The sequence below is a fragment of the Rhinoderma darwinii genome, chromosome 4, assembly GCF_050947455.1.
Source record: "Rhinoderma darwinii isolate aRhiDar2 chromosome 4, aRhiDar2.hap1, whole genome shotgun sequence".
NCBI lineage: Eukaryota > Metazoa > Chordata > Amphibia > Anura > Rhinodermatidae > Rhinoderma > Rhinoderma darwinii.
In genome coordinates this window covers 218,651,222-218,677,853 of record NC_134690.1, presented here as the reverse complement: position 1 = coordinate 218,677,853, position 26,632 = coordinate 218,651,222, and positions in this window count along the sequence as shown.

Below are 26,632 nucleotides of genomic sequence, written 5' to 3'. Positions count from 1 at the left end.
TCAGGGTATATGTAAGCTGGGCGGAGTACATCAGGGTATATGTAAGCTGGGCGGAGTACAACAGGGTATATGTAAGCTGGGCAGAGTACATCAGGGTATATGCAAGCTGTGCGGAGTACAACAGGGTATATGTAAGCTGGGCAGAGTACATCAGGGTATATGTAAGCTGTGCGGAGTACATCAGGGTATATGTAAGCTGTGCGGAGTACATCAGGGTATATGTAAGCTGTGCGGAGTACATCAGGGTATATGTAAGCTGGGCGGAGTACATCAGGGTATATGTAAGCTGGGCGGAGTACAACAGGGTATATGTAAGCTGGGCAGAGTACATCAGGGTATATGTAAGCTGTGCGGAGTACATCAGGGTATATGTAAGCTGTGCGGAGTACATCAGGGTATATGTAAGCTGTGCGGAGTACATCAGGGTATATGTAAGCTGTGCAGAGTACATCAGGGTATATGTAAGCTGGGCGGAGTACATCAGGGTATATGTAAGCTGTGAGGAGTACATTAGGCTATATGTAAGCTGTGCGGAGTACATCAGAGTATATGTAAGCTGTGAGGAGTACATCAGGGTATATGTAATGTGTGCGGAGTACATCAGGGTATATGTAAGCTGGGCGGAGTACATCAGGGTATATGTAAGCTGTGCGGAGTACCTCAGGGTATATGTAAACTGGGCGGAGTACATCAGGGTATATGTAATCTGTGCGGAGTACATCAGGGTATATGTAGTTTTTAGGGTATTATACAAAATATCTGCGCTCCAGTATTGCCTAATCTTTGACTTCTTCACTAGCCCTATAAGGCCCTAAAGTTTCCTCATCTCCGCTGCGTCTACGGAGTCCACCTATGGGGTCCAGCAAATGATGATGTGGGGTTATTAGTGAAAAGCTACTGGACCTAAAAATTAGTCTGGGCCGTCATTTAGCATCATTCCGTTTTGAGAGTCATAACGTGTTATTTTTCCGTTGACGGAGCTGTGTGAGAGCTTAGTTTTTGTCGAACGAGCTGTCATTTTTATTGATTCCATTTTGGGGTACAAGCAATTTGGTTTTTATCACTAGTTTTTACACTTTTTGGGAGTCGAGGAAACAAAAAAACATCAATTCTAGCACCGTTTTGTTTTTCCTTTTTTACTGCGTTCACCGTGCAGTATAAACAATATGTTAACTTTATTCTGTGGGTCGATACGATTACAGCAACACAAAATTTATATCGTTTTTTTTAAGTTTTACTACTTTCCCACAATAAAAATACTCTTTTCTAAAAAGAAATCATGTTTTAGTGTCCGCATTTTCTGACAGCCATAACTTTTTAAATTTTCAGTTGATATAGCTGTGGGAGGGCTTGTGTTTTGCGTGACGAACTGTTGTTTTTGTGCGTACCATTTTGGGGTACTTGCGACTTTTTGATAACATTTTATTAAAAAAAATTCTGAAACAAGGTGACCAAAAAAAGAAATTCTGTCATTGTTTTTTTCTTGAATTTTTTTTTGGTGTTCACCGTGCGGTAAAAATAACATGATATTTTTATACGTCAGGCCATCCTGAACGCAGCGATACCTATTATGTATAGTTTTTTTTTGTAAATTTGTATTTTTTTCTAATTATAAAGGACTTGATCAGGGAATAATCAGCGATTATTGCTTTTATTTAGGTAAAACTTTTATTTATTTTTCTTAAACATTTTATTTTACTTTTTTCATTTTTTTTTTTACACTTACTTGGGGACTTGAAGATCTGATCTTCTGATCCCCTTTATAATACACTGCACCACTTATGTAGTGTAGTGTATTGTAACTGTCATTTTTCAACTGACAGTTAGCCTATTAGGTCAGGACCTAATAGGATTCCTTCCGTACCTGGCAACCAGGAAGCCATTGCTAGGCTTCCGAAACCCGCAATCTCTCGTGGGGGGGGGGGGGGCCGTGGAGAGCCCCCTCCCTCTGTCAACCACTTCAATGCGCGGATGCCATTGACCGCCGCATGGAAGGGGTTGAAGGGGTTAAATGATCGGCTGGTACAGCGGGATGTCAGCTGTATATTACAGCTGACACCCGCTGAAGATGAAGCTCCTGTGCCCGCTTCATCTTCATGACGGGATATGGTACGTCGGTTTGCGGGAAGCTGCTTGGTACCAGACCCGTAATTTTGCGGAAAGGGGTTAATGTACGGCTTTTGCTTTCATTTGGTTAGTTCTTGTCCTATTGACTTTCTATTAGAATATTGGCAATTCTCAATTTGAAATCTATGGAAATGGCCTTTAATATAATGATTACTCCATAAATTCATGTTGTTTACCGGCTTAACCCCTTGGAGACACAGCCAGTTTTGGCCTTGTGGCACAGCCTATTTTTTCAAATCTGACATGTGCCACTTTATGTGGTAATAACTTGGGAATGTTTTGACTTATCCAAGCGATTCTGAGAACGTTTTCTCGTGACATATGGTACTTTATGTTAGTGCAAAAATTTGATCGATAAATTCAATATTTATTTGTGAAAAACACCAAAATTTAGGGAAAATTTGGAAATATTTGCATTTTTCTAAATTTAAATGTATCTGCTTGTAAGACAGATAGTAATACCACACAAAATAGTTACTAATTAACATATGTCTACTTTATGTTTGCATAATTTTTTGAATGTTCTTTGTTTTATTTAGGATGTTACAAGGCTTAGAACTTTAGCAGCAATTTCTCACATTTTTTCAGGGACCAGTTCAGATCTGAAGTGGCTTTGAGGGCCTTGTATATTAGAAAGTCCCCATAAATCACACCATTTTAAAAACGGCACCCCTCTAAGTATTCAAAACAGCATTAAGAAACTGTCTTAAACCTTTAGGCGTTTCACAGGAATTAAAGCAAGGTAGAGGTTAAATTTACAAATTTCATTTTTTTTTACAAATTCATTTGTAATAAAAAAATATATGTAACACAGAAGGTTTTACCTGAGAAACACCAATCAATATTTATTATCCAGATTCTGCAGTTTTTAGAAATATCCCACATGTGGCCCTAATGTACTAATAGACTGAAACACAGGCCTCCGAAACAAAGGAACACCTACTGGATTTTCAGGCCCCCTTTCTATTAGAAAATATTTTAGGCACCATGTCCGGTTTGAAAAGGTCTTGTGGCACCAAAACATAGGGAAAAGCCTCAAAAAGACACCATTTTGGAAACTACACCCCCAAGGAATTTATCTAGGGGTATAGCGAGCATTTTGACCCCACAGATTTTTTCAGAATTAATTGGAAATAGACTGTGACTTTTTCATTTTCACAAGGGCTAAAGGAGAAAAAGCACCCCAATATATTTGTAAAGCAATTTCTCCTGAGCACGGCAATACCCCATATGTGGACATAAATTGCTGTTCGTACCCACGGCATTGCTTAGAAGGGAATGAGCATTAGGGTATGTTCACACGCTAGCTGTCATTTACGGCTGAAATGACAGCCTGTTTTCATAAGAAAACAGCTGCGTCGTTTCAGCCGTAAAAGCAGCTCCTCGTAATATACGAGGCGTCTGTGACGCTCGTATATCTTGAGCTGCTCTTCATTGAGTTCAATGAAGAACAGCTCAAATTACGTAGCAAAGAAGTGCCCTGCACTTCTTTGCCGAGAGACATACAATTTACGAGTCATCGTTTGACAGCTGTCAAACGACGACGCGTAAATTACAGGTCGTCTGCACAATACGTCGGCAAACCCATTCAAATGAATGGGCAGATGTTTGCCGACGTATTGTACCCCTATTTTCAGACGTAAAACGAGGCATAATACGCCTCGTTTACGTCTGAAAATAGGTCGTGTGAACCCAGCCTTATTTTGCTTTTGGAGCTCAAATTTTGCTTGAATGATGTGCGGCGCCATGTCACATTTGCAAAGCGCTTGCGGGACCAAATCAGTGGAAACCCCCCAAAAGTGACCCCATTTTGGGAAACTACACCCCTGAAGGAATTTATTGAGGGGTATAGTGAGCATTTTGACCCCACTGATTTTTATACAGAATTTAGTGTAACTACGCTGTGAAATTATAAATCAATTTTTTCGGATAAAACTAGGACATTTTCAATTTTTACAAGGAATAAAGGAGAAAAAGTACCCCAACATTTGAAAACCAATTTCTCTCTATTATGGCAATATCCCATATGTGGTAATAAACTGCTTTTTGACCCACAGCAGGGCTCAGAAGGGAAGAAGCGCCATTTGGCTTTTGAAGCTCAAGTTTTGCTGGAATAGTTTTTGGGTGTCCGGTCGCATTTTCAAAGCCCCTGAGGGACCAAAACAGTGGAAACCCCGCAAAAGTGACCCCATTTTGGAAACTAAAGCCCTCAAGGAATTTATCTAGGGGTATAGTGAGCATTTAGATCCCAAAGTTTTTTGCTGAACTTAGTGGAATTAGGCCGTGAAAATGAATATCAACAGTTTGTACACTAAAATGTTGAATTTTTTCATTAATATAAAGGAGAAAACATTTGTAAAGCAATTTCTCCCGAGTACGGCAATACCCCACATGTAGTCAGAAACTGCATTGCACATTGCAGGGATCAGAAAGGCAGGAGCGCTATTTGGCTTTCAGATTTTGCTGATTTGATTTTTGGGCGCCATGTTGCATTTGCAAAACCCTGAGGTACCAGAGTGTAGTGGAAGCCACCAATAAGTGACCCCATTTTGAAACTACACCCCTCAAGGCTTTTATCATTTGCCTGGACATATGACTGGGCTCAGAAGTGAAGAGCACCATGCGCATTTGATGCCTAGTTTTGTGATTTTCACAGCATTGGCCCACAATTGCAGGGCTCCGAGGTCAAATAGTAAAACAAACCCCCAAGTAGTGACCCCTATCTTGGAAACGACTAAAGTAGGGCATATGAGGGGTGTAGTGAGCATTTTGACCCGACGTGTTTTTTCATTAGAAATGAATGCATAGTGGATGGTGTAAAGTAAAATTTAAAATTTTCCGCTGTTATGCCATTTTAGTGCACAATATATTGTGCCACTCAAGACAAATACCTCATAAAATGTTAAGTGGGCTCTCCCAAGTATGGCAATGCCATATATGTGTACGTATACTGCTGTTTGGGCACGCTGTAGGGTTCAGAAGAAAGGGAGTGCCATTTGACTTTTGAAGCATCGATTTTGCTTGGTAGTTTTTCTGTTTAGGGTATTGCTGGTATTTCAGTTTATAATGTGGGGGCATATGTAATCTGTGCGGGGTACATCAGCGCATAATAAGAGGGTATAATAATGGGGTAAATAAATAATGTTTCAGAGATATGTGGCCAGTGTTGCACTGATAAATAGTGCCTGATCTTATCTGCTTTTGGAACACTCTGCACATTTTGCATCACCATATCCTGAGAGCCAGAACTTCTTTAGTTTTTCTCCACCAGAGATTTGTTGTGGGACAATCTGTCGTTTTCATTGGTACCATTTTGGGGTACATGCGATTTTTTGGATCACTTTTTCTTCCATTTTTTGGCAAGCCGGGTGAGCAAAAACAAGCAATTCTGACAAAGTTTTGTATTCTTTTTTTTTTTCTTACAGTGTTTACCGTGGGCTATAAATGAAATTTTACTTTATTCTGCGGGTCAATATAATTACGGCGATACCATATGTTTATAGGTTATGTTCTACAGCGTTTGCACAATAAAATCACTTATTTTTTTAATAATAAATAATTAAGTTTTTTGTCTCACCATATTCTGAGAGCCATAACTTTTTTTTTTTTTTTTAATCAAAAAGCTGTGTAAGGGCTTGTTTTCTTGCGGGACAGGTTGTAATTTTTATCGGTACTGTTATGGGGTAAATTAGACTTTTTGATTATTTTTTATTCTATGTTTAGTGAGGGTTGGTGACCCCAAAAAAAAATTGAGATTCTGGCATTGTTTTTTATTATGTTTTTTTTGCGGTGTTCACCATGCGGGAAAAATAACATTATAGTTTTACAGTTTGGGTCGTTACGGACGCGGTGATATCAAATATGTGTACTTTTTTTTTTACCGGTTTCATTTTTTTTCCTATAATAAGAGACTTATTATAGGAAAAAAGGCAGTGTTTGTTTTTTTTAACTTGAAACTTTTATTTTTACACTTTTATTCAACATTTTTATTAACTTTTTTTTGCCACTAGGGGACTTGAACACCTGCACTTCTGATCTTTACGCTAATACATTACAATACACACGTAGTGCAATGCAATAGAGCTGTCAGTTATTCACTGACAGCAAGCCTAATTGCCTCCATATGTGGCAGACCAGGAGGCCATTGCTAGGTGCCATAGCAATGATCGGCAACGGTGTGCATCGCAGCGATGGTGATCTGCTAAAAATCACTAAGATGCTGTGATCGCTTTTGATAGCAGCATCTAAGGGGTTAATGGTAGGAATCGGAGCTAGTTCCATTCCCTCACATACAGCTGACACCGGTGGCTGATGTCACAGGCTCAGCTTCTGAGCCTGCACCATCTTGTTTGTGGGGTCGGAAGCCGTTTAGACCCCACCTCCGAGTGGGACCTAACAGACTTCCGTACTTGGCAGACAGGAGGCCGTTGTCAGGCCTCCAGTCTGCAGGAGCAGTCATCGGAACCTCGCAATTACATTGCTGGGTTCCGATCAGCTGGTAAAACGCCATAGATGCAGCGCTCGCATTTGAACTCTGCATTTTAGGGGTTAATCGGCCGGATCGGAGACTAGCTCCGATTAGGGCCATGTAGCAGGTTGTCAGATGCAATATACAGCCGACACCCGCAGGCGATGGTGCGGGCTCAGCTTCTGAGCCTGCACCAGCATCATCGCGTGCTATTACTTTGCTTTGCCTTATGATCTTGGCGACAGCAACGTAATAGTACGTGACATGTCGCCAAGGGGTTAAATGTGTCAAATGGTTTCTACACGTTGGGCATGCACACTACCTTATCATGGTGTAACCTACAAATTGTACAGAGCCGTAATATGACGTCTATAGACTTCATATGAATTGGGTTGTTCCTGCCGCAGGGGCACGGATTTCTGCAAGATCAATGGAACGGAAATCGGCTGCGTTTAACTGCACTGTTAGAACTTGATCACACAGTGCAGATTTGCTTCAGATTTTGCATGTATTTTTTTAACCAAAACTAGGAACAGAGCCTGAACCAGTGGCATCGCTAGCGCCGGGATCTGGGGCAACTGCCACATTAAATTGTATCTGCGTTCTTAGGATGCAGATACAATTGAATACTATGGCAGAGCAGGGAGCTATCAGTCCCCTATTGTGCCAATCACTAGGCTTCCTTTTCACGTTAGGCCTGCAGCCTATTAGACGCTGGGACAGGATCCCTTTGCAGGCCAGCGAGGTGACATCACTGGAACGCGCCGGCCTTACACAACGGTCCCGTCTCAGCGCCTTACAGGCTGCATGATTGAGGAGGCTGTGCAGTGCCGTTCGTCGTAAGGACGAGACAAGATGAGTAAAAAGGTTTTTTTTTCTGTCTGGGGTGCCACTATGCACTATTTACCACTATGTGTGCGTGTGTGTGTGTAGCACTGTCTGCAAGGGGGATGTTGCACTTTCTACAATGTCTAGTACTATCTACAGGGGGACTGTGCGTGGCACTATCTACAGGGGGACTGTGTGCTGCACTATCTACAGGGGTAACGTGTGAAGCACTATCTACAGGGGGAACTTGTGGAGCACCATCTACAGGGGGACTGTGTGTGCTGTGTGTGGCACCATACAGGAGAGTGTGATACTATATACACTCTCTACAGGTGTCTTTGATTAGAGCCCCCAGAAATGGCAAATCTGCCCCTGAGGGTAAGTACAAGGATACTTACTGCTGTGACTCTGTATCTAAGCCCATCATGTGTGATACTGACTGCTGGGACCCTGTATCTATGCACATCATGTGTGATACTGCCCTGTATCTAAGCCTATCATGTCTGATACTGTCTGCTGAGACAATATATCCACTTCTATCCAGTGATGTAGCTATAGGGGCGATAGTCTCATAGATATGCTGTCTTGGGGCTTGAGCCCCTGATCTTTTAAAACCCTAGCAATGCCTCTGGCCTAAACCGAAGAGACATATAAAGAAAGGCCTTATAAGTCTGCTCTTCAGGATCCAACTCTGATTTTGTCATAAAAATGCATGTAAAATCTGCAACAAATCTGTATTGTTCGAACAAGCCTTACACTACAGATGCGGTAACTTTCACAAAATTGTTCATCCTCAGCAATTTGGATTGGGCTAAGCAAATGCACCCATTACTATACTATACTAAATGAATACTAAATCAAAATTGTGCCCTAATGAAGAGCATCACTAGGAGACCCATGTATCCATATGAGTAAGTACCTGATCTGAATGAAACATTAAATCCATCTGCCATCTAGAAGAATGAATTCGATGAACAGTTTATAGAGATGAACTGCCTTGTTAACAATACATTAAGAAGATGATCATTCCAGTTTAGCGCACAGTACTATCTTCTTATCTCAGCTTGCTCACCACTCATGTAATAAAATAGCTAAAAAAAAAAAACTCACAAAGTAAAGTTATTCCAGAGACGAATAAGAGGTTTTAAAAATGCTTCACACAGAACATCCTTTGCTACGTTAATATTTTTATCTCGTGGAAGCTCTGGTGACGGTTTTACCCTTGGACAAAGATTAGGATAATTAAAAACTCACGATCAAATGACCTCCAGTTAGTTTAGTTCATTCTTTGCGGAACTACAACAGATGGTTCTGCCAATTACAGCATGTAGCTGAGCAGTTATAGGCTCTACGTGTTTGCAATGTGTTCCCGTTCTCTACCAGGTATTTTAGCGAAGTGAGTCTGTCTTTACCACAGCTAGGAGCAAGTGCAATTGAATGAGCTCTGCATGACTGCATGAATACTTAAACACACCGTATTTACTTTACATTATTTTTAATTAAGTAGGAAATGTGCGGTGGCCTGAAGAACATGACATCAAATAAATTGTTTACAAACTGCATGGCTAAATTGGATTTAGAAAGATAGAAACATGTCATTTTGTTTTCTTAATTAATAAGAAATAGAGGTCTATGTTATACAATGTTTGACCATTTTTTGGAGTTGTTTGTAACCTACAAAGGTCTCTAGATAGCAATTATCAGTAGATATCTCTGAAGGTCACCAGGCAAAAATAGAGAGACAGAGAGAGGACAATGTTTTACATTTTCCATGTAGCATCATAAATGGAGTAAAATCTTATTGAAATCAAGCATTGTAATCCCCTCACTATTCAGACGATAACGGTATCAAAGATAAACTCATATTTTTCTCCTTACAATGACTATAAATGATAGTCCATGATTTCTTCACTTTACAGAGGTATCGTGGATTTTAAATTCTTCAGGCAGCATTTAAATCTGGTCACTCCGCTCTTCCATTAACCTATTTTGGATTACCTTAAGGTTTCCATTCAACTAATTGGAGTGAGCTGGCAGAATGCCTAATAGCTATTATGAAGGAAGAAATAAATAATAAATGGTCTGTGGGTGGTAGAGTTTTAATCTGCTACCTCTTGTGGATTCTTTTTTACCTCACATAGTATTCATGATATCACCTAGATCTGGTAGAGTACCAGTGTCTCCATAGATTTCAAGGTTAAGAAATCATGGTAAAAACTCATTCCTGATTTAAACTTGTTATACAACTTAGTAGAGCAGCATGTTTAGCTTAGTAGTAAACTACAGACTCTGTACTTCTGTCTTATTTTCCTTGCAGCAGCATTGCATGGAACAGGAGCGCTTAGGGCATGACCAGACGTGGCAGAATTGCTCTGGAATTCCGCTGCTGGACAGTCCGCAGCGGAAATTCGCAGCGTACACGTTTCTCCATTGCCTTCCACAGCTTTTTAGTAGGGTTCGTTTACACGTTGCGGACAATTCCGCTGCGAAGCATAGGCTGCGGTGCGGAATTTGGTGTCCGCAGCTTACACTGACTGTTGCAGACGTGTAGCGGACTTGTTGCGGACTCATTGCGGAATTTCTCCATTGACTTCAATGGAGAGTCAAAATTCCGCAATGAAGTCCGCAGATGTTATGTAGATGTTATGTGTGCTGCGGAGCGTATTGGTTTTAGTAACATGACATTTCTTCATTATGGCTGGACCTATGTATTTCTAGGTCTACAGCCAGACTGAGGAAGTCAATGGGGCTCCCGTAATTACGGGTGACTACGTGTGTGCACCCGTAATTACGGGAGCGTTGCTAGGCGACGTCAGTAAATAGTCACTGTCCAGGGTGCTGAAAGAGTTAAACGATCGGCAGTAACTGTTTCAGCACCCTGGACAGTGACTTCCGATCACAATATACATCAACCTGTAAAAAAAATAGAAGTTCCTACTTACCGAGAACTCCCTGCTTCTTCCTCCAGTCTGGCCTCCCGGTATGACGTTTCTGTCCAAGTGACGGCTGCAGCCAATCACAGGCTGCAGCGGTCACATGGACTGCCGCATCATCCAGGGAGGTCGGGCTGGATGTTGAAAGAGGGACGCGTCACCAAGACAACTGCCGGGCAAGTATGATTTTCTTTTACTTTTAGTTTTACTAGGGAAAGGGCTGTCCCTTCTCTCTATCCTGCACTGATAGAGAGAAGGGAAGCCCTCTTCCCCTCAATACGCAACGGCTAGTCCGCATCAATTTAATGCCCATTTTAGGCAGAGCCACAACAGAATCTGCAACGCAGATTCTGTGCGGCACTGATGCGGACAGTGTATGCAGAACTCCGCCACGTCTGGGCATACCCTTACACATTGGCTCTCCTGACAACAACAGATCATGGGGCTTCAGACTGAACCTGGAGGGACCCCCTTAGAAGCTTTTCTGGGGAGGGGGCGGGCTATCCAGACTAGACGATACCTAGGTTTGTTAGAGGTTTTAAACCATATGGGCATAAAAGACGTGCCAGAGCACAAACTAGAAAAGAGCATAGGATGGATGGGGGAACAAAAAGCTGGGAGAGAGTCACACAGGGAGACAAGGAAAGGGGGCAAGGCTCAAAAGTCCATAAGGTATAGTAGAGGAGTAGACAACAGTTTTATTTAACAATGTCAACCCACTTCATTGTTTTGTAACTGCCATGCATATAGACTGGTACAAACGCAAGATCACTCTGCCAATATCTACCATCACACAGCTTCAAGCTAATAATGTTGTGGAATTGCATATAGGGAGAAATGACTTGACAATGGACAGGTTATACTACTTAACACACACCAATAAAATAACAGAGCTGTGGAATTGTAAGGTCATAAATATTCTTTGTAATCATGTTTCATACGGTTCCTTCCAGAATAAGAAATCCCCTATTTACTATTTGGCTTAGACATTACTTGTGTTTCCTATTTCATATTTTCGCTGTGTGGAAACAATGTTGCAGGTTTATGTTTGAGATTAATCAGATTTGACTTTGCTTAATGACAGATTAGGCAACTATTCATGCATTGTGATAGACAGCAGTGTAATTGTCCTCGTTTGAATGTTTTCGACTGATTGTCAAAATAGTTCATTATAACTTTGCCCTGTGTTATCTTGTTGCCTTGACAATTTAGTGTAATTCAGAATTCATGCCGATGTGACATTGTTCCCATGTCACAATGTCACCTTTAGCTGCCCATGCGTGACGACAAAGTGGAAACTGCAGTGAAAAAGAACCATATCTTTTTTAATGGAAACACAAATTATAACAGCTGGCAATAAGTGCCCTGGGATAAGAAAGCTTTCTATCCTACAGTGCTTCTTTTTGTTGCCTTGTATTATGCTACTAATGATTATGGGGAAGATAAGAAAGTATATTATTAAAATATTTCCTGCAAGCCATGTGATAAAGAGGAAGCATGTAAGGGAGAAGTCACATTCAATTCACTCAGTTGAATTTTAAAGATTGCTTACCTATTTCTTATATGTATTTTATTAAGTATTTGCCTATAAGAAGGGAGGTAAAATGTTACCAATGAGTTATTAAATGTAATTCATCTCTAAGTCAATAGCTGGCTGATGATCAGAGGACATCACAGCAGACTTAGAGCTAGTCCACACATGGTGTAAATAATGCGGATTTTCCACAAGTATTTTGTTGCGTAAAATCCACAGCATAATACAGTAGCAGAGGAGTGGATGAGATTTCAAGGAATCTCATTCACACGCTGCGTACGTAATATGTGGAGATTCCGCACAAAAATTGATGTACGGTGCAGTTTTTTAAGCCGCAGCATGTCAATTGTGCTTGCGGAATCGCCAGTAGTTTGTTGCAGATTTTCCCCATTGAATTCAATGGGATCTAAAACCTGCAACAAACAGCCTAGTGTTGAGACTTTTGCGCGGAATCGCAGCAACTAGGCCGCAAATATCGCAATTTACAAAAAAAAAAAGAACCTTATATTTACCTCTGACGTTCTGCAGAGGTAATGATGTTTCATCTCATATGACCGCTACAGCCAATCACAGGCTGTAGCGGCGGTAACATGGGAAGAAATGTCATCCCAAGAGGCCGGCCTGGATGATCTCAGAGGGACGGCCTCCTGGGATGTTTCATCCCATGTGACTGCAGCTGCAGCCAATCACAGGCTGCAGCGGTCTCTTGGGATGAAACGACAGCGGGCTGGCAAATGCTGCAGTTTTCCGCAGCGGGCATTCCGGGCAAAAAATTGCACCACAATTTGGTGTGTTTTTTCACCCGGAATTCTCTGCGGCCACTGGGGCGGATACGCTGTGTACCTTTACGTATCCACCCTGTGTGAATTTATCCTTATGGTGCAGTCAAATGAGGCAGATTTTGTTGCAGGCATTTCTGAAAATCAGTTCCATACATCTTAATGGAACTTGCAGAAATCCATGCCCCTGGCCGCTGGAGAATTCCACTGCGGACTGTCCGCAACAGAATTCCACAGCAATTCCGTCACGTGTGAACGTATTTTTACGCGCCGTCTTTTGACAGCGAAGTGTAAAATTACACCTCGTCTGAACAGAACATCGTAAAAACCCATTGCAAGCAATGGGCAGATGTTTGCAGGCGTAATGGAGCCGTCTTTTCAGGCGTAAATCGAGGTGTAAAACGACCGAACTACGTCTGAAAATAGGCCGTGTGAACATACCCTTACAGATCTTAAAGGAAGGGTGTTGCGAAAAAAAATTTTTTTATATCAATTTGCTTTTAGTGTTTTATTAAAAAATGTTTTATTTATTTGTGTGTTTGTGTTTTACTTTTTTTTATTTTTTTACTTTTTCTTGTCTATAGGGGCTGCCATTTTTTTTTCATCTCTGTATGTGTCGATTAACGACACATACAGACATGGAATACGGCACATACAGCCCCATAGTGAATGAGAACGGGACCCGTTCCATTCACTATGCTGTACGCCGTCTGTGTAGGAACGGCGCATGCGCCGCTCCCACACAGTCCAAATGGAAGGTCTTCGGCCGAGCGACGTCCGGCGCCATTTTTTTGTGGACCGGAAGCCGCGGCCGGACAGTAAGATTACTACTTCCGGTCGCGGCTTCCGGACTTGTGTTCTAATGCAAGCACTTGGAACGGAGGAAGCAGACGGAGCGGACGGACCTGAGGGAGCGGCAGCGGCAGGAGCAGGTAAGTTATTTCTGTGTATGTCGTGTTTTAGTGTGTGATTACTACTATATGTAAACCTACTACACTGGGTGGTCCCTCAAAAAATGGCGACACACAGTGTAGGAGGTTTGAATGTTCAATCCCCTCCTTTCTCCTGGCACTAGCCAGGATAAGGGAGGGAGGATTCTGTGAGCTCACTAGAGCGAGTGTGTCTTCTCAAATTGTGCAGCATAAAGCAATGTGGTTGCTTTACCCACATGCCAATGCTGCAATTTTGGGAATTGCTCCATCTAGTGACCAGCACTGGGAAATGTTATAAATTAGAATCTAATTTATAATATTTCCTGACTCGTGAAAGAATTAAAAAAATTAGAACAATGTTTAATCATTTATACACTAACTGTTTAGCTAAAAAAAAAAAAAAAATTTCTAGCGACACATTCCCTTTAATGTGAATGTCCCCTTTTTAACACCATGTAATTTTTAGGTCCACCACTAGGGGGAATTTAGGAGCTAATTGCATACGGTTTTATTATTTAGTTCAAATTATATACAGCATGCTGTAGGCTCATAAGCTCCCTCTAGTGGTGGCTGGAGGAAGACAAAATCTTATCATTTAACTCAATGTCTATGCAGGGAATATAGTTTTCTATATCAGAAAAGCAGAGCTCCAACCGCTATAAAGAGATATTAAGAATTAACTTATTTTGATTAAAAAAAAGTATTTAATAGTGGACATTCACTTTAAGCAGACTATAGGCAACAAGATACATCTGTCACTATAATCAATAATAAGCATCTATCAGAAAATGTTACCAGTTATATCTTTTATGGACAAACTGGAAATGGCTCAACATCTCTAATGTATTTTTAATGTATTATTGAGTTTATATGTATAAAGCCACAATTTGCTTTATATTGGACAATTGTAGCGATAATTGATTAGTGTAAATGAAGACGATCAAGCTTGATCGATAAAACCATGGTTGATATTCATCAACTGTTATTGGTGACACGATTGGTAAATGGAAATGCCACTTGTAGTGACATTTACAATTGCTGCCCTGTGCATGGTTCCCGGTAGAGCTGTCAGTAGGCAACAATGATCCAAGTCGCCCAGCAGGGAGAAGTTTTCTTCCAGCCGGCTGTGAGGATTGTCCTGATGAAAATAACCATCAGATCCTTATTGCACGACTTTTTAAAGTTCCAATTGGTCGTCGTGGTATGAAATATCGACCAAAAAGGTGAGTATTTCTCTTGTTGATATCAGAAGCTATGACAGCTATATCATTTAATTAGTAAATAGTATTGGCTGAAATGCAATGTTTTTCATACACACTTAATATAGGATGTTTGAATGCTTATGTTTTGTGCTGTTTTATTCAGGTTTTTTTGTTTTATAGCCAGGATCCAGTAGGGGGTAGTCCTGTACTGATGTTTTCACCAAGAGACTCTAGCAATTATGCCTTGCGCCTGTCGTGTGCATAAAGAAGAGTCATCTGAATGAGAACAGATCCTGTTACCTTGATGAATCAGACCTGTCACTCAGGCCACAGGCTTCACAGTGATATTATTAGCACAAAGACATCCACTCAGCGCTTTTCTGGAAAATGCTCCACCTTTCCTGCAGATAAAAAGAAATAAAGGAAAGAAGTTTATCATTCACACATGCCTTCATACACTGGCGCTTTCACACGTGTATACGCCTTCAGCATCTCCATTGTCAGTGTATTTGTGTCTCCGTTTCTTAATGACATCTATTAGTGGGTGAAGGGAGAGCTACCAGATTCACTCAGGAGAGGCACAAGTTTGTCAATCATGAGTGATAGCTGGGAGCACAGTTTATTTTTATTCCAACTTTACTTTTTATATGAAATGTATTATATTATTATAAAATTAACAATGCAATACCCCACTTCTTTGTTTATGTAAAGAATGTCTGGGATTTATCATTACAATTATTTTTATTTGATCATGTATGTGCCATTTTTGTGTTCGATGCAGAATTCGTCTGCAAAAATTGCGAAAGAGGAACAAATAAACAAAATACAAATTATACCCAATAGTTTGAAACCGCTTTTGAAATGCTGATGTGGATGCCCGTGAAGGTTGGAGCCTTCTGAAATCAGGACCTTCTTGTTGATTACTAAAATAAACTTCCAGATCTCAAAAAGGTTATAAACCTTAAGGCCTCATGCACATGACCGTCATTTTTCCGCAAATACGGATCCAATCATTTCTATGGCCCACAGAAACCTTCCCGTATATTTACGGATAAGTGTCCGGGCTCCGAAAAAAATAGGACAGGTCCTATTTTTTTAATTTGAGGACCGTGCTCCTATACCTGATAATGGACTGTGCACACGGCTACGGTCATGTGCATGAAGCCTAACTTTCTCTAAAAAGATAAAATTAAAGTGATACTAATCCTTTGGTGGAGTATGGCTTGTGTATGCAATTAAAACAGCAGATTTGGATATGGCATGCAAAAGCACAAATGCACTTGTTCTGTATAGTTGGAGGGTAAAACCGCATAATAATTTCCTCTGTTGACCCCAGTGTGACACTGCTGACCAATGCTACTCTGAAAGTTGGATGCATCAAATGCAAATAAGCAGCAATGTTCTTTTTTACATAAGAATGTGATTTTATTCAATTTAATTTTATTAAAAAATAACTGCATAGTTGTTCAATTAAAATGGGTGTGCACTATACAAATCCGGGGCTTTCTATTAAAGATAATTTGAAGTACTTACCTACTAAAGTGTATCCTCAACTAAGAACATCATTTTGGCCAAAATTCTGTACTGATTAATTTCATAATATATCTTTATAGGGTTCAGAGCTCTTCTATTACAGAGCTGAAAATCCCCTTCTGTCCTTCAACAGCCTTAGGACTTGTCCACACGTAACGGAAATGCTGCAAAAACAGAAACAAGCAGAAATTCTGCTGCGGAAAAACCACACTATTTCCTGCGTTTTTTACTGCAGAAAATGGTGCGGATTTTGCTGCGTTTTTTTCTATACTAGGAGATATCACCCACTATTTTTCATAACTAGCCAGATACAATAAAGCAGCTGCAGCCTAGCATCACCAGGGTGGGAAAGGGCCACGTTTTTTGGCCCTTCCCAGCCTGATAATACCAGCCAGCGGTCGCCCCGCTGCCTAACCGTAGTTTCAGATGGTCAGGTACTGGATCGTACCCGGCTCTTCCCGGTATCCCTGGCGGCAGTGGGAACAGGGGCAATAATAGGGGTTAGTGATAGCCTTGTTACTGGCTAATGCTGTCAATCAGAAAGCAGTCCTAAGACCAGAATAAAGTATTTAAAAAAACAGACATAAGAAAAAAATGTTTTATTGAAATTAAAACTCCCCCATGCAGCCCCCTTTCACCATTTTTTTTTTTAAAGTAGATCGAAGTAGTCCAATGAATCTACGACGTAGTCCAAACGGTCCAGCGAAACCTGCCAAAAATCTTTTAGCAGTATAAAAATAAAAAAATAACAAATTTGCCACAATAGAAACTAGAGGTCAAGGAAAAATAATTCCCCTTCATGTAACTCTGCTTCCTTTCAACTGAAAAGTCATCCGCCAGAGGGAAAAATGTTTCCCCATGGCGGAGTACAAGAAAGTCTAATTCCCAGGTGAGGCTTTCTTGTACTACGCCATCAAGAAACATTTTTTCCTCCTGGCGGATGATTTTTCCGTTGACAGGTAGCAGAGTTCTTCCGCAGCGGTGTTAGGGGGACAAACTCGCCAATTGCCCAGTGCCCCCAGAATGGACTGCTACTCTTGGGCCAGTGCTGTGTGCTTGCCCCCCAGACTAAAATTGGCCAGCTAACCTCTGGCCATTGGCTCCCTGCTCCGCCGTTTGCTCTTGTAGGCCACAGCCTGGTTTAGGCCTGAGGCCTACAAGAGATCGGGAGCATGCTTTTGACGTCAACTGCCCGGCACGATGATGTCACTGCATCATGCCGTCCATGCCGGGCCACTGAACTCAGTTAAAATTCATAAGTCAATTAGGTAATAAAAAGGGGGCATAGAAGATGTTAAACCATTTTCAGTGTTAATGCTGCGTTGCTGATCTATTATACTAAAGTAATACCGTAAGTAGAATTCTTTAAATCTTTTCTATACATTAAACAGAACTTTAGCAAATAAACAACAAATGTTTTCCTATTTACATTTTTATATATGTTGCGTGTTTGTTGTGTAAAGCTAATAATGACAAAAACTCGGATAGATTAGGGGGGGGGGGGCGTCTTTTTATAGTTCGCCTCAGGCAGCAGAGGGCCTTGGTTCACCCCTGTGTATCTGCTGTGTATTTTCCATCTGCAATTCCGGACGGAAAATACGCAGCAATTCCATTATGCCCGTAGAGTTAAATGTGGACATTTTGCCTGCCCGCAGCCACCACTTGGTGGATGTAATCCAAGAAAGATTTATACAGATTGAACTCAATAATAGTTTATGCAGCAAGTTCCTTAGCTCCCCCTAGTTGTAAACATGACATGAAAAGACATAAAATACACTAGCATCCAAAAGTTTGCTTAAAGAAAATGTCTATTGTTTTAAATTAAAGTAATATTAAATTGATCGGCTGATTGTTTTTTTTATAGATTTTCGGTTTTTATAGATTTTTAGTTAACTTAGTGCAGATGTTGCGGGAAAACAACTGTGCGGAAACTAGATGGCAGAGAGGAATTTACATAAAGCGTGCACATTCTGTTGTGGAGAAGCAGTGGGATTTCACTGCAGATTTCAGCCTTAACAATGCAAAGGCTGAAATCTGCGGCAAGTCCACTGCGAAATCAGCCACGTCTGGACGAACCTATAATAAGCAAATTTTGCGGCAAAATTTACGTGAATTTGCTGCAAAATCCACAGTGAAAAATATATGCTACATCTGAAAGTGCCCTAAATGGAATATCTACATAGACATAAAAAGGCCCAACTATTATGAACATATCTTTTTTTTATCAGATCTAAAAACTGGGGGACCCACGACAGAAGAATAAGACCAGTTCATAAAAAATGCATCTGCAAGTGACTTTATATTTCTTGTAATAAAATCCAAGAAACACCTGAAACATGATTGAGACCGAATCTACTCACACATGGTCCTTTCTCGAATATCTTTTAGTATCCATAAGAGAAATAAAAATCATTAGAAAATTGCTTGAAATCAGCATCAAAAGGTGAACCAACACATTTAAATAATATAAATAGTTAACATAATGTACAGCTTTCTGTATAACTACATGTATCAACAAGGGTATAATGGAAGCAAAGAACCCATTGCACAATGGACATCGCCAGCGGCCAATGAAACCCATTGACTTTAATGGCTTCTGTTGGTTTTTCATTGGGGTGTTCGTGATTTTACCGCAGACAATAGAGCAGCATGATGCGCTATTGTCTCTGGTAATCTCGGCCGGATCTGCAATGGAGGCCCCTAACGGAGCCTCCAACGCAGATGTGAACGATGCCAAACTCAGAAAAAAATACATTATTTTGAGATATTTCTTAACTATGTAAATAGAAGGTGACATTGTTTAACTTGCAACGATGCAGAAACAAACAATACTGATTGGGGCATCCGTCTGTCAGTCAATAAGAGGTTAAGAAATAGCAGAAACAACACCCCACCCTTTGCCCCAGGAAGAAGCTGGGTTATATTGGTGAGACACACGTCGGCAATTTTCTTTTAACCTGAACACACTTCACCTCTCATCAAATATCACTGAGATTGAGAAAAGTATTTCAAACATTATTGTCTATAGCGGCAACTACTCTGTCTTCTATGGCGGAGAGCAGAGGGAAATTGATACGCTATGAGGCACTGTGGACCTAACCAGTTTCTCTCAAACACTGGCATTCTGGTGAAGATCACCAAGTATCCATTTTGTGGAAAACCGGAAGTTGCTCACTTTCAGGCGAAAGAAGAGCAGATGGGTGGCAACAACTTAGAGGCTTCCCCAATACAGATGATTTGAGTGGGGAACACATCTCAGGCACGCATATGCTACAATGGGACAATAACCTAAAGCAATGCTCCAAATGATACACAAAGGAAAGAAGGAGTCAGCTGGTATTCTGTCTTTATTAGATTGGTCTTCACAATCACCAGATCTTAGACCTATTAAGCCGTTGTGCGAGCAACTTGACCTTATGGTACAAAAAAAGTGTCCAACAAGCCATGCCAACTTGTGCTAGATGCTTCAGGGCTCAGGTGGTGAAATGTTTGCAGATTACCTCAACAAATTGACAACTACTGTGCCAAAGATCTGCTAGGCTGTATTTGCTGCAAATGGAGGATTCTCTGATGAGAGCAAAGTTTAAAGCACTAAATAAATTTTTTTCAAGCAGAAATCAATTGGACATCGTCACTAATAGTGTCTTAAATTTAGACAGTTCAGAATAAGACTAGATGCGCCAAATTCATCAGTGACTCATGCAGGATGATAAATTTGGCGCACATCTAGACACTTTATACCACCTCTTGGTTGACTTATTTTAGTCCACTTTTATTGTGAATATAAGCCACACCCATTTTATACCAAACCCCTTTCCTGTCACACCCGTTTTCTTGTTGGCCATGTGGCAAACATCTGTTCTTTTTTGGTGCACTGCATTGATAAATTTGTCTAAAATGATTTGCGCCAAAAAGAAGGTGCAACTTAGGCCAAAATTCCAGCCTAAAACCAATAGTAAATCTGCTCCGTTGTTTCTGACATTGTCATTGTCTTGATTATTGCTTCTATTATTTTACAATGTTTTGATTAATGAGGATGTGTCATCTTTCCTGACACGTCCGATTTTGTAAATAATTAATTCCCTTGAAATAACAATTCTGGAGCATCTTTTCTTAGGGTATGTTCACACGAAGTCATTACGTCCGTAATTGACGGACGTATTTCGGCCGCAAGTACCGGACCGAACACAGTGCAGGGAGCCGGGCTCCTAGCAACATACTTATGTAAGACGCTAGGAGTCCCTGCCTCGCTGCCGGACAACTGTCCCGTACTGAAAACATGATTACAGTACGGGACAGTTGTCCGGCAGCGAGGCAGGGACTCCTAGCATCGTACATAACTATGATGCTAGGAGCCCGGATCCCTGCACTGTGTTCGGTCCGGGACTTGCGGCCGAAATACGTCCGTCAATTACGGATGTAATGACCTCGTGTGAACATACCCTTAGACTTCTACGTAGTGGCGTTCCTCTGATATTCTTCCAAGAAATGTATGAATACATCGACAACTGGGTGTTACCAGTTGGGAGGGATGTCTCTACACAGACTGACATGGTGATATCAGTGCTGACAGTGTTAGACTGCGTAGTGACATAGCCTATTGACAAGAGAAATGGTAACACCCAGTTGTGAATTTATTCATTAATTTCTAAGAGGAATAGCAGAGGAATAGCAGAACACAGAGTTCTAAAAAAAAAAAAAAAAAAGATGCTCCAGAATTGTTATATCATAGGAAATACAAGTATACAAGTTTTCATGGAAGTTTTAAAACATTGTGACCTTTTCCAATCTTGGAATGGTAATGTATGTGTAAAAAATGTGTATGGAGGGGGGAAAAAAACTACACACAAAACAATTTAAGAAGTCAAATGTTAAAGATTTTTCTTTTTAGTGTGTGCAAGTTATAACGTTAACAGAGGAAAATGATAAAGCATTCAATATTCAATCCCCGTTATGGCTTAAACAAAAAGAAATCAAAACACGTTCCACATTCTTAGCAGTATAAATAATGTGAGCTGTTAACATTATGCTGGTAGATTACAGAGTAATAAAACTAATATGCACACAATGGAAACAAGAAAAAATTTCAGTAAGAAATGACAATGGCTTAACATTTGGCTTGTTATATTCTTATTTAGATTTGTTTTCTTCATTATTATATTTTACATTGTATGTGTTGTACAGTTGGTTCCAACTTGCAGCAATAGGGTATATCCACACGTAGCGTAAATACTGTGGATTTTCTGCAACATATCTCATTGCAGAAAATCCTCAGCGTAATACAGTAGTAGCAGAGTGGATGAGATTTGAAGAAATCTCATCCACGTGCTGCATAAAATAAATGCTGAAAAAACGTTCGTAAATTGAGCTACGGTGCTTTTTTCATAATCCACACCATAAATTGGCATTGACATGCATAAATGATGAGCGGGAAAAAACGCTCAGAAATTGACCTGCGGTGTGGTTTTTTAATTCGCAGTATGTTAATTGTATTTGCGTAATCGCTGGTCTTCTGTTGCGGGTTTTCCCCATTGAATTAAATGGGGAGGAAAAATGGCAACAAATTGCAAATGTTGCAATTTTTGCAGCAGAAAAGCTGCTATTCTGCCGCAAAAATCGCAACTCAGAAAAAAAAGTTATACTTACCCATAGTCAGGCTGCAGTGGCCACATGGAATGAAACATCACCCTAGGAGACCGGGCTGCAGGACGTGAGAAGGATGTGTCGCCATTATTACGGGTAAAGCCTCATGCACATGACCGTGCCTGTAATCACGGTCTGTGATTACGGGCACGGCTGGTCGCAGACTTGCGTCTATGGAGGTATCTGTGAAAATGGAACAAAATAGGACATGTTCTATTTTTCAACTGAGCCTTCACATGGTCCAGTGAAACAACAGAAATGTGAACGGCCCCAATGAAATACATGCGTCCGTGCGACGGCCGTTGTTTTAACGGTCGTCACACGGACATACTCTATTCTCGTCTGAATTCAACCTAAAGGAAAGGTGTTATAATTTTTTATTACAGAAGTCCCTTCATTAGCTTTTTCTGGCGCACAGGACCTCTCAGATGCGCTAGAATTATTAATATCTACTATTTTTTCCGGTGCATCTCTAGGTCCTGTGCACCACAATATAAACTACAGTTCATTGACATCTAGTTTCTTTTGCGGCACAGGGGAGAAGAAAGAAGACTGCTGTAGGTGATTATAAGTTTTTTTTATTTTTCATATTGCTCATTTTTGTTTTTTGTTTTACAGATTCCTCTGGACCGTTTGGACTACGTCCAAGATTCGGTGGACTACTTCGATGATTTACGCTTTATTTTAAAAAAATAAATTAAAAAAAATGGTCAAAGAGGATTGTGTGGAGGAGTTTTTATTTCAATAAAAAAAAAAATCTTATGCCTCCGTGTTTTTTTTAATACTTTATTACCACCTTAGTAATGGCTGTTGTCTGTTTGATGACATCTAGTACTAAGGCAGGACTTAGCGTTAGCCAGTAAAAAGGCTAACATTAACCCCCATTATTGTCCCGGTACCCACCGCCATCAGGGGTATCAGGAAGAGCCGAGTACGATCCAGTTCCTGACCATCTAAAGTGATTGTCGAGTACTGCGGTGGCCATAGGCTGGTATTATCAGGCTGGGAATGGACATGGGGTGACCCTACGTCATTTTTTTTACAAATAAATAATTGAAAAAACTATGTGGCTCCCCTTCCATGTTTCATAACCAGCCAGATACAATAAAGCAGCTGCAGCCAAGCATTACCAGGATGGAAAGGGCCACGGTTTTTGTCCCTTCTCAGTTTTATAATACCTACCTGCGTCTGTCCCAGTACACGACCATCACTTCAGATGGTTGGGTACTGTATCGTATCTGGCTCTTCCCGGTATCCCTTGTGGCGATGGATACCGGGGTAATAATGGGGGGATAGTGCTAGCCATTTTACTGGCTAACACTAAGCCCCAGCCTTAGTAATGGAACGCAGTCAATCAGACAGCAGCCATTACTAAGGCGCTAATAATGTATTAAAAAAACAGAGACATAAGAATTTTTTTTTATTGATACTCCCTCATGCAGAGATGGGATACGGCTGGTTCGCCCTGGTTCTCCTGAACCAGTTGTTAAAATGACAGCCGGTTCGCAGGTGAAGCGGGAAGCCGGAACCGGTCCGGTCCCCTGCACTCAATTGTATCCACGTCCTTAGGTCGTGGAAACAATTGAGTTGACTAGCGCTGCCCTGGCGAGGCACATGATGCCTCACCATTCGGCGCTTTAGTGATGATGCAGTCGGTGCCGATGACGTCATTGCGCGGCTGCATCGTTCATGTGGAGGAGTACTGAGGTAGCTGGAGGATGGCGCGGCAACAGGACAGGTAAGAAATATTTTTTTCCCTTTCTACTGTGGGCACTATAGGGCACTACACAGGGGACTATACAGGGAACAAGAACTACAGAAGACTATATAGGGAACTAACTACAGGGGACTATATAGGTGCCCTTATCTACAGGGAACGCATCAGGGGGTCCTTATCTACAGGGAACGCCACAGGGGGCCCTATCTACAGGGTAATGCCACATAGGGCCCCATGTGGCGTTCCCTGTAGATAGGGACCCCTGTGGTGTTTCTTGTAGATAGAGCCCCTTGTGGCATTCCCTGTAGATAGATCCCCCTGTGGTGGTCCCTGTAGATAGGACCCCATGTGATGTTCCCTGTAGATAGGGCCCCATGTTGCGTTCCCTGTAGATAGGGCCCCATCTACAGGGCACGCCACATGGGGCCCTATCTACAGGAACCGGCATAGGGGGCTCTATCTGCAGGGACTGCCACAGGGGGCTCTAACTACAGGGAACACCACAGGGGGCTCTATCCACAGGGAATGCCACAGGGGGCCTATCTACAGGGGGCACTATACAGGGAACACTACAGGGGGCACTATACAGGGAATGCTACAGTGAATGCCACAGGGGCACTATCTACAGGAAATGCTACAGGAGTCCCTGTCTGCAGGGAACTCTACAAGGGGCACTATCTACAGGGACCGCTACTACCTACAGAGGGCCCTATGGGGAGAACTATCTATAGAGTGCTCTACTGGGAGCACTATCTACAGAGGGCTCTACTGGGAGCACTATCTACAGAGGGCTCTATGAGGGGCACTATCTACAGGGGGCACTGTGTGTGGTGCATTACGTTACAGTGTTTGACACAATTTTATTCAGGGGCACAATGTATGTTACTATTATATTCAGGGGCACAGTGTGTAGCGCTATTATATTCGGGGACACAGTGTATGATACTATTATATTTGGGGGCATAGAGTGTGGTACCATAAGAATTTGCTCTTCGTTTATAGGTGCACAAATGTTGAAAAAGTGAGCTTCCGAAGACATCTGAGCAGCAAATTTACCAATTTCCGCAGAAATGGGTCATGGCCAAGAGGTATCATAGAGTTCTGCACCAGATGGAAAAGTAAAGAGAACGACTAGAATCTTAAAAGTCGTCACTGGTGAGTCACTAAATGTAAATGTTTATTCTCGCTGTGACTGCTCAGTACTGTAGTCACTGTATGGTCTGCAGCGAGATGATGTGTGTATCGTTCTTTCTTGTGAATCAGCAACTCCCAGCATAACCTTACCATTGTTCTGGCTATAATAGGAGCTGTAGTTTTATGCCATACAAACTTATATGGCAGGGGTTAAACTAAATTAGCAAATCATCTCTGTACTGAGCTGTACTTGTACTGGTGCTGTATATATGTACTGAGCTTGGTTCTGGAGTCATATAAATCATAACAGCCAAGCTCAATACATATATACAGCACCAAAGAGAAGCTCAAAACATACTTACAACTCCAGAACTAAGCTCTGCATATAAATACAGCACCAGAACAAAGCTCAGTACATATACACAGCACCAGAACAAAGCTCAGTACATATATACATTACCAGAACAAAGCTTAGAACATATATGCAACTCCAGAACTAAGCTCCGCATATAAATACAGCACCAGAATCAAGCTCAGTACATATATACACAGCACCACAACAAAGCTTAGTACATATATACAGCCCCAGAACCAAGCTCGGTACATATATACAGCACCAGAACAAAGCTTAGTACATATATACATGTATGAAGGAAAAGGAAGAAGGAAAAAGTATGTGATCTAATACTAATAATTAACTTTTATTGATATACATTAAAAAAGACAATGAACTAAAAGTCCAACGGTGCAACAAGGTATGTGTGAGTGACCCCCAAACTCACATACCTGTGTGCCAAGTATAGTGTGGTATGATATACTTATGAATTGTAGATTGTATTGCTATCAATAGTGTTTCGATGAAGAACACATAAGCTTGTGCTTCCAGATTAGCAAGCATGTGGTCTAAGACTGTGACAATGCAAGAATGAGGGCAATGGTAGCCAATTGCACTACCATGCGGCTGCACTGCAGCACAGTGTGAACATGACCTTGCTGTATATGCCCTCACGTTGAGGTCTCTATGAACCAGAGCAATAGCGTGTGGCGCAGCCTATGGCTACAATGCAGTCAATTGTATGACAAGGCCATCTCTATACTAATTGACAGAGGGCTATATGATGGTAGAATTTATTTTATTATTGAGCAAAACAGTATGTGAAGGTGTTGGGCAACAAGTTGGAGTAGTTGGAACTACTCGTGTATTGTAACACAACTGCAAAGCGTGACAGTGAATGAGTCAGGGCAAATGGCCTGCCGCACCATCAAACAGAACTGCCACGGCACAGTGTGAACAGTTGCTGGCAGCTGGATTCTCACGCCGCCGTCCCTGTAACCAGAGCAGCAGCGTAGAGAAAAGCCGGGGTTGCCTAACTGTGGCCGCGCTCAGCATCAGCTGAGAGGCGGTATCGCAACACTGTACCGGAGTAAGACTCAACTGTAAGTGGAGTCAAACTCAGCGTGTGCACTGTTTCTCAGAGCGGAGCGGTGCCTCCAGCGCTGAGAAATAAGAAGGCCCCGCAGGATAAGCTGTCCTGCAAGGCAATAGCCCTGATCCCGTGGGTAAACGGGGTAGGCACCAATGAGGGAACCGCACGGTGGATTCACCGGCGGTCAAATTGGAGCGTAGCGGCTGAATGGAAGCTCACACCCAGCTGCTCGGCAATGACAGCAGGGTGTGCTGCACTGACAACACGCTCGTGCTGTAAGCTGAACAGCCGACTGCTGTCAGCCGTGCAGTGGAAGCAATAGATAGACTGACAATGGATTGGCCTAAGTGTGGCAGCTATGGCCCTGTTGCACCC